A 7,500-nucleotide genomic window follows, 5' to 3' on the forward strand; every position below is an offset into this window, starting at 1 on the left:
GAGCCTGGCGGAGGTTGTGACAGGGCCTGAGGTTGTGACAGGGCCTGGCAGAGGTTGTGACAGGGCCTGAGGTTGTGACAGAGCCTGGTGGAGGTTGTGACAGGGCCTGGTGGAGGTTGTGACAGGGCCTGAGGTTGTGACAGGGCCTGGCAGAGGTTGTGACAGGGCCTGAGGTTGTGACAGATCCTGGTGGAGGTTGTGACAGGGCCTGGTGGAGGTTGTGACAGGGCCTGGTGGAGGTTGTGACAGGGCCTGGTGGAGGTTGTGACAGGGCCTGGTGGAGGTTGTGACAGGGCCTGGTGGAGGTTGTGACAGGGCATGGTGGAGGTTGTGACAGGGCCTGGTGGAGGTTGTGACAGGGCCTGGTGGAGGTTGTGACAGGGCCTGGTGGAGGTTGTGACAGGGCCTGAGGTTGTGACAGGGCCTGAGGTTGTGACAGGGCCTGGCAGAGGTTGTGACAGGGCCTGAGGTTGTGACAGGGCCTGGCAGAGGTTGTGACAGAGCCTGGTGGAGGTTGTGACAGGGCCTGGTGGAGGTTGTGACAGGGCCTGGTGGAGGTTGTGACAGGGCCTGAGGTTGTGACAGAGCCTGGTAGAGGTTGTGACAGGGCCTGAGGTTGTGACAGAGCCTGGTAGAGGTTGTGACACGGCCTGAGGTTGTGACAGAGCCTGGCGGAGGTTGTGACAGGGCCTGAGGTTGTGACAGAGCCTGGTGGAGGTTGTGACAGGGCCTGGTGGAGGTTGTGACAGGGCCTGAGGTTGTGACAGAGCCTGGTGGAGGTTGTGACAGGGCCTGGTGGAGGTTGTGACAGGGCCTGGTGGAGGTTGTGACAGGGCCTGAGGTTGTGACAGAGCCTGGTGGAGGTTGTGACAGAGCCTGGTGGAGGTTGTGACAGGGCCTGGTGGAGGTTGTGACAGGGCCTGGTGGAGGTTGTGACAGGGCCTGAGGTTGTGACAGAGCCTGGTGGAGGTTGTGACAGGGCCTGGTGGAGGTTGTGACAGGGCCTGGTGGAGGTTGTGACAGGGCCTGAGGTTGTGACAGAGCCTGGTGGAGGTTGTGACAGAGCCTGGTGGAGGTTGTGACAGGGCCTGGTGGAGGTTGTGACAGGGCCTGGTGGAGGTTGTGACAGGGCCTGGTGGAGGTTGTGACAGGGCCTGGTGGAGGTTGTGACAGGGCCTGGTGGAGGTTGTGACAGGGCCTGAGGTTGTGACAGAGCCTGTTGGAGGTTGTGACAGGGCCTGGTGGAGGTTGTGACAGGGCCTGGTGGAGGTTGTGACAGGGCCTGGTGGAGGTTGTGACAGGGCCTGGTGGAGGTTGTGACAGGGCCTGGTGGAGGTTGTGACAGGGCCTGGTGGAGGTTGTGACAGGGCCTGGTGGAGGTTGTGACAGGGCCTGGTGGAGGTTGTGACAGGGCATGGTGGAGGTTGTGACAGGGCCTGGTGGAGGTTGTGACAGGGCCTGGTGGAGGTTGTGACAGGGCCTGGTGGAGGTTGTGACAGGGCCTGGTGGAGGTTGTGGCAGGGCCTGGTGGAGGTTGTGGCAGGGCCTGGTGGAGGTTGTGACAGGGCCTGGTGGAGGTTGTGACAGGGCCTGGTGGAGGTTGTGACAGGGCATGGTGGAGGTTGTGACAGAGCCTGGTGGAGGTTGAGGTGAGACGACGGGGGTGCCTTCACCTCTCGGGTGTAATTAGCGCCGCTAAAAGCACTCGCTCAGTCAACCGGATTCTTAAGTTGCCATGGCAACCCGGGGGGGGAAACAAACACAGATGTGGAGGTGGCGACAGCGATGAGTGAAGGTGAAACTCAACGACACCTCAGCTGTGGAGCCCCGCCTCAGTGGGGGGAGGAGCCCCACCTCTGTGGGGGCGAGGCGGGGGGGAGGAGCCCCACCTCTGTGGGGGGGGAGGAGCCCCACCTCTGTGGGGGTGAGGCAGGGGGGGGGGAGGAGCCCCACCTCTGTGGGGGCGAGGCAGGGGGGGGAGGAGCCCCACCTCTGTGGGGGGGGAGGAGCCCCACCTCTGTGGGAGGAGAAGCCCCACCTCTGTGGGGGCGAGGCGGGGGGGGGGGGGGGAGCCCCACCTCTGTGGGGGCGAGGCAGGGGGGGAGGCGCCTTCGCGGGTCCGCGTGACCCAAGGTGGAGGGAGGAGGTGGGGCCTGAGGGGAGAGGAGGGATCTATCGTCGGCTCTTTCAGGCCAGGTGTCAGACGCCGCTCTTCACCTGGCCACAGTTCACCTGATGTTTAGGCTGCTCTCACTCAGCCCTCTGAGAGAGAGAGAGAGAGAGAGAGAGAGAGAGAGAGAGAGAGAGAGAGAGAGAGAGAGAGAGAGAGAGAGAAGGGGGCGTGCCTCTCAAATCAGAGGAAAACATGTCCTCTTACAAATCTATAATGCCATCTGACCTTTCAGGCACAACCTCAGTGAAGCCAGAAAGCTGAAACTGAGGCATGTACTGTACATGGCTGTGTGTGTGTGTGTGTGTGTGTGTGTGTGTGTATGTGTGTGTGTGTGTGTGTGTGTGTGTGTGTGTGTGTGTGTGTGTGTGTGTGTGTGTGTGTGTGTGTGTGTGCGTGCGTGCGTGTGTGTGTGTGTGCGTGTTTAAACGGGCAGCATTGACTTTGGCAGTGCTATTCTAACTTCCCCAACGCTAGCCCGGTCTTCTCTCCTAACATAACAGTATATTATTCTATACTGCCAAGCGTGAACCACAGAGCTCTCAGGGCGGAGAGATGGACGGGACTTCCCCAAATAAACCAGGGGATTAACCTCCAACTACAGGGCTGGATGGTCAGTAGTAAGAATGGTGGAACGTACGTGCGCGCGCGCGCGTACACAGCATAGTGCTGCACTGGTTTGCTGTAGAGCCTTAGATCAACACAATGCTAAATACCTATGAATTAAACTTGGGTATTGTCTCCATTATCAACCTGTGATTTGTCGTAGCTTGGGGTACGGGGTGGCTCAGTGGTAGAGCTGTCGCCTCACAGCTAGAAGGTCCTGGGTTCCATTCCCGCCTGGGACACTGTGGGTGTGTGTCCCTTCCCCCCATATCCTCAGTGCCTACTGCCCAAGTGGGCTATCTCGTCAAAAGGGCCTTTCTGTGTGGAGTTTGAATGTTCTCCCTGTGCTCCCCTGGGGTTCCTCCTCCATACAACATCGATAAACACACTAAACACATGCAGGAGATTGTCACCTGACCAGTGACGACTAACAACTGAAGTTGGTCTGCGGGCGCTGAACACAAGAAAGCTGCCCACTGCTCCTGGAGGAAGGACAAGCCTGGATGGGATAACGCAGAGACTATATTTCATGAGTGTGTGTGTGTGTGGCCGTTGGGTTGTCATGTGACAAAGAAAGATGGCTTTGTCTGTCCAGTTCTTCTTCTTCTACTGTATGTTTGTTGAATATGATGAACAAATAAACATATGGATGGTTATTTGGACAGGTTTCAGGACTGATCACTCTTTCCAAGCAACCGTGGGGGTACAGTAACGCAGTGTCTCATGTGTCACGGCAATATGGACTCCATTTAGCGCCCCCCCCCCCAGTTAACGCTAATCTCACCCCGTTCAGCATCAGTGCGCGAGGGCTGTTTGTTATGGCTAACAGCTAAGCTAACCAGAGGGCTGTTTGTTATGGCTAACAGCTAAGCTAACCAGCGCACAAGAGCTAGCCGCGGTGTGAACCAGCCCGGCAGACGAGGGCTTCTGTTTGCTTGGCTTCACGCTGGATTTCCAGCGGGTTATTTTTTCCCCTCCTCCTCGGCTCTGTCCGATACCCACCTTCTCTCTGCAGGACAATGGTGTCTGATACCCACCTTCTCTCTGCAGGACAATGGGAATCGGCTGTTTATTGGTGGAACGGTTCAGGTGTTTATGAGAGCGGGAAGAAAAGCCGGGAGAACATTCCTGACGGGATTAAGTCATCCTGAGAGAGAGAGAGAGAGAGAGAGAGAGAGAGAGAGAGAGAGAGAGAGAGAGAGAGAGAGCTCCTTGTTGGAGGGACAGGAAGTCACAGAGGGGAACCATCGGGAAGCCCCACTGCGTTCCCCCCCTCCTCCCCTCCTCCTCCCTTCCCAGCAGCCACCAGTCAGAGCCTCCTATGTACTTAGCACACCAGACCAGACCACGCCACAGAGCACCGGGGCAGCCATTGGCTGGACTGGTGGTGGCTCACTGAGAGGGAGAGACCATGAGAACGAGTCTACGTCAGTTGACTACGTTTCTCGTTAACTGGAAGAGAGAAAAAAGAAAATCCCCCGAAGAAGAACGCCAACATCTATTTGTTTCTCATACATGCACACGTCGCCACTGGCACTCTGGGGAAAGTGACATCACAGCCTCTCCTGTGTGTGGTGGGAGTGTTGGCGTGGGAGTGCTGATGTCATGGCCACTGACACTGACATCATTTTGACTTCCTCCCCCCCCCCCCCATTAGTGACTAATGACCCAGAGGTACGAGGTGAGGGAGGGAGAGAGGGAGGGGCAGCAACACACAGGTAATGAATGACTCTTTCTCTGTGTTCTGACACACACAGTGAGTGACGGGATTCCAAACGTGCGCTGGTTGCAGACGTGGTGGCTGAGAACAAGTTCCTCTGCTTTTCCAACCGGCTTTTAAGTGGCCATCTTTCGATTTTGTATTTGAGTGGCATGGTTGGTGCTTTGATGTTTCACGGAGGTCAGTGGGAAATCAAACCGTGTGGCCCCGGCCGGTGACTTCTTCACTTCTGTCCAATGCCTTTGATTTCCTGTAGGTATGCCTTCTTTTCCTTTCTTTGTTCACCCCCGGTGGTTATCGGCGCTCATGACAACTACAGAGTTTTCCTTCTACTTATTCCAGAGAAAGTGCTGCTGCTGGAAATGTCAGAGGCATCATTTCCTTTCCCTCCAGACACACCAGGTATTTACAACAATGTCCAGGCTTTCATGAGCCGGGGATAGTTTGAATCCCTGCTGCGTTATATCGCAGCATACAGTACAGATGTTACAGTACCAGTGTTTCCCCTACCATTCTACAGGCCCGGCGGGCCCGCCATGCCAACGACGCCCCCGCCAGGCCAGAAGAGGAAATGCAAAAAAATAAAAAAAATAAAAATCTGCTCTCCCCAAAATTTAAATAAACCTTTATGGCATATTATTACAATACAACAATACTGGTGATGACAGTAATAGAAGATGCCAAATCATTCAAAACAATAAGCATTTTTTTTTTTTAATTTTAGGAGCATCGTGCCAGCTTGCAGCGCTGTTCCAAAACGTGTCAACATGTGTCGCTGCCTGGGGAAACGCACATCCCATAATACAACTGTTTGCATCGCATCCCATAATAGTATGATGATACTTGGGATGCCATTGCGAACATAGATGCGAACAGGTTAGCTAAAAGTTTAGCGTCGCCAGCGAGGGCCCCCAACGTTGCGGCCGGGGTACGTTTGGAAATCCCTCCAGGCCTGAACAATGTTTCTAGGGGAAACACTGAGTACAGATGTTTCATTATAATATCGTAGCATACAGTACAGATGTTACATTTGGCCACTTCAGGGGGGCTTTTGTAAAGAACAAAGAAAACATTTAAAATACAACCCCCCCCCCACACACACACACACACACACACACACACACACACTTGTACTGCTGTGGCGGTACCGCGGCAAAGTCCCCAAATGAAATGAAGTATAACAGACATGTATTTATATGAAGATGTCACAGAGTCTGACTTTAATATCCTCTGACTATACAGGAACACACACAGTATCTATATGTCTCACATAGTTTGATATACTGTTTCAAATGAAAACATGGGCTTTGAGCGTTGTGTGTGTGTGTGTGTGTGTGGCCTCTCTCTCCCCTCTCAGGCCCTCCTGTGGGCGAGGGAGGTGACGGAGAGGACGGCCAAACGCCCCCTCAGCGTGGCAGCAGCAGTGCTGGGGTCACAGCAGTGCTGGGGTCACAGCAGTGCCCCCGGGGGGCCTGGCTAAACACCGGTCGGCCCGGGCCAACATGAGAGCCACCCTGGGTTGTGCAAGGCAGCCATGGAGGGACATGTGGCCACATCACAGCACATCGCTCCTGCTTTATGAGCAACAACAGAACCTCACTCTGAGAATAGAAGCGGCGATAGCAAAAAGCCAACGGTCCCTGCTGCAGAAACGCTGACTGAGCAGAACGAGCGGGAGAGGAGGAGGAGGAGAGGGAGAGGGAGAGAGAGAGAGAGGGGAGAGAGTGTGTGGGGGGTGGAGAGAGAGAGAGGGACAGAGTGTGTGAAGAGGGGAGAGAGGGAGAGTGTGTGTGGAGAGAGAGAGAGAGAGAGAGAGAGGGACAGAGTGTGTGAAGAGGGGAGAGAGGGAGAGTGTGTGTGGAGGGGTGGAGAGAGAGAGAGAGAGAGAGAGGGACAGAGTGTGTGAAGAGGGGAGAGAGGGAGAGTGTGTGTGGAGGGGTGGAGAGAGAGAGAGAGAGAGAGAGGGACAGAGTGTGTGAAGAGGGGAGAGAGAGGGAGATAATGTGTGGGGGGTGGAGAGAGAGGGAAAGTGTGGGGAGAGGGGAGAGAGAGGGTGAGAGTGTGTGGGTGGGTGGAGAGAAAGGGAGAGTGTGGGGGGAGAGAGAGGGAGAGTGTGGGGAGCAGAGAGAGAGGTGAGAGTGTGTGGGGGGTGGAGAGAGAGGGGAGAGAGAGGGAGAGGAGTGTGTGTGGGGGGTGGAGAGAGAGGGAGAGAGGGAGGGAGAGTGTGTGGGGTGGAGAGAGAGTGGAGAGAGTGTGTGGGGTGGAGAGAGAGAGAGTGTGTGGGGTGGAGAGAGAGGGGAGAGAGAGAGTGTTTGGGGTGGAGAGACACAGAGACAGTCAGAGACAAAGGCAGAGGGAGAGGCAGAGGAGAAAGAGCTGAGTAAAGGCCTGAGGACATGCTCTGGGGTGGGCAGTGAGGCACTGGGCAGTGAGACTTGCCCTTATAAGGTTATCGTGCGTATTCATGGAAAAGGAGACAAAACTCTCCAATTTCACGATTTCACAATTTCACAGGACCAGTGGTGCAACTCGTCCAACATGTTTCTTCTCCCCAACCGTCTCTGGTGCTTCTCTGTACGCCTGACATCCCTTTACGAGAAGTCTCCACCGCTACTGGTCTCTGTCTCATATGTCTCCATCATCTCCCTCGACACCGCAAGTGACGCCATGACGACAACCTACCGCCTCAGTCCATGTTGCCCCACGCTGTTTCTCCTTAGCCGGCTGTAAGCTACACCGGTTCCCACACCTCCATCTCCGTGGCAACCCATTAGAGTTTACTGGCTGACCCCTGACCCCGGCCGGGGTCGTGGCCAGGGCCTTCATTAGGGGATAAATCATAAACACCTGAGCGGCTGACCTGGGCCACGGCGCTGAGGCTCCAGTCATGTGGTCTTCATTTTGGGTCGCGGTGGCGTGTAAATCGGGTTAAACCAGCGCCTGCGACCCTCCAGGCTCAGAGCACATATTAAAAACGTGACCACAACCCACTCACTGTGTGCGT

The 7,500-nt window shown here is 55.5% G+C and overlaps 1 protein-coding gene across 1 annotated transcript in view; it reads right to left on the reverse strand.

The window, feature by feature from the left end:
* gmds (GDP-mannose 4,6-dehydratase) overlaps window positions 1-7,500 on the reverse strand; it is a 291,450-nt gene that overhangs the window by 182,112 nt on the left and 101,838 nt on the right. The gene's annotated exons all lie outside the window — the stretch shown is intronic.

This window comes from Poromitra crassiceps (genome assembly GCF_964638095.1).
Source record: "Poromitra crassiceps genome assembly, chromosome: 12".
In the NCBI taxonomy this organism is placed as follows: Eukaryota; Metazoa; Chordata; class Actinopteri; order Beryciformes; family Melamphaidae; genus Poromitra; species Poromitra crassiceps.